The sequence below is a fragment of the Silene latifolia genome, chromosome Y, assembly GCF_048544455.1.
Source record: "Silene latifolia isolate original U9 population chromosome Y, ASM4854445v1, whole genome shotgun sequence".
Classification (NCBI taxonomy): Eukaryota; Viridiplantae; Streptophyta; class Magnoliopsida; order Caryophyllales; family Caryophyllaceae; genus Silene; species Silene latifolia.
In genome coordinates, this window is record NC_133538.1 from 279,843,748 (window position 1) to 279,846,148 (window position 2,401).

Sequence of the window (2,401 nt, forward strand, 5' to 3'; positions counted from 1 at the left end):
TAAGAAAGAGTGAATAACTTTGAGAAGTTTCACGATCACGGGACGTAGCTCTGCCTTTGATACTGGCAGCAAAACACGTGCATACCCACCAAAAATCTGCAGCTAAGCTCTTCCACCACCGACACCATTACAACTTCAAACTGTGTATGTAAAGTAACATGGGTAATTCCCAATTGTGACGGACCTACAATGTTTAATAGCCGTAAATGCAAACAGAAAAGGCCGAGGTTAGGTTATAAACGTCCAGTCAAAAGGGTAATAAACGCAAACAATTCAGCAAGCGCAGCAGGTAATTACCTAAACAGATTCCCGACCATAAATAAATTCCATGCCTCCGGGGGCCAAGGAAAACAAATTAGTATTCACCGGAGAAAAGGGCAGTACATATTAGAGCAAGGGAATCAGCACCTCCTGTCCTGGAACAGCTGTCACAATTGCCTATCCTAAATGTGTAGGCAAGATAGAACAGACGATCCGAAGTAACCGCAGAACTGCAGCATTAAACAACGGTAAATGCAAAACAATTCAGTTTAAAACAAGGTAATGTACAACCAATATAAAGGAGAACACACATGAACAGTTTACGCTGGCCAGTAACCGGTAATCAGACACCACAGGTAAGCCGAGATTCAGGCCGCGGACTCTACCCACACCTTTACGGACAACATACTAAGACGACCACATAGCAGAATCCCAAAACAACAACAACAACAACAACAACAACAACAACAACAACAACAACAACAACAACAACAACAACAACAACAACAACAACAACAACAACAACAACAACAACAACAACAACAACAACAACAACAACAACAACAACAACAACAACAACAACAACAACAACAACAACAACAACAACAACAACAACAACAACAACAACAACAACAACAACAACAACAACAACAACAACAACAACAACAACAACAACAACAACAACAACAACAACAACAACAACAACAACAACAACAACAACAACAACAACAACAACAACAACAACAACAACAACAACAACAACAACAACAACAACAACAACAACAACAACAACAACAACAACAACAACAACAACAACAACAACAACAACAACAACAACAACAACAACAACAACAACAACAACAACAACAACAACAACAACAACAACAACAACAACAACAACAACAACAACAACAACAACAACAACAACAACAACAACAACAACAACAACAACAACAACAACAACAACAACAACAACAACAACAACAACAACAACAGTACCACCAAGCCCTCTCTTTTTAAAGTGTAGATAGCTACAGTACCACCAAGCCCTCTCTTTTTAAAGTGTTGATATTTGATAAAATGGTATGATGATGCCTATCTACAACTAGCCTTAGACCTATTCTTACACATCCAATTCTTGTGAAGACAAAAAGAGGAAAGTAAGATGCCCTTTTGGACACACCCTACCCGGCCTCACCTCCCCTTTTATAAGAACTTTTGTTCTCATTTTACTAGATACTCATTCATTCACTTCCTCTACATGCAAAAACTCTCATATTCTCTCCATCTCTCTAAAACAAGTTTTTTAGATTCAAAAGCATTTGTTCATCCATTCTAATATCACAATAAGATTACTATTGTAGTAATAGCAATAATATTAGAATTATTTTAAGGATACTAGTTTATTAATCTAGTTAATTAGTATACTAGTTTAAGGGACAAGTCTTGGGTGCAATCTAAGGAGGATTTCTACTTTGGGATGGATCATCCAACACATTAAGCTCAAGAACAAGTGAAGTAAGGTGACCTTACTTGTGCCCTATATTTCGAACCATCTCACAATGTAAGGGACATTATTTTTCTCATAAATCTTTCATTTAGTTATGCATGTACTAGATCTGAAGAACATATATATAATTAATAAGTTAATTAGTTCACTCTTAGAGGAGTCTAATAAGAGGTATACAAACCGAACATATTATTGCAAAACTTGCCAGAAACTTAGACATCACTTTTTTGAAAAACACAAAAATAGATATACTTGGTTTACTGGAGACAAGAGTAAAAAAGAATAAGTCTGCCAGAATTCTGAAGAATAAGTTTGGTAGATATAGTCACTATTGCAATTAAAATAATCATCATAATGGTTGAATTTGGTTGCTTTGGGATCTGTCCACTGTGCACTTGTCCATCATTCAAGAGGAGGCACAAGTGATTCATTGCTATGTTCATCATTTGCCTTTAGGAAGAAAGTTTCATCTTTCTGTGGTTTATCGTAGTAACAGTGCAGTCCATAGAAGGAGACTTTGGGATTCTATGTCTAGTCATGCTAATATTATGTGACCTTGGACTGTTATATAGGATTTTAACATCATCCGAGATGCTCAGGAGAAGATTAGTACTATCCCTTCTGATATGA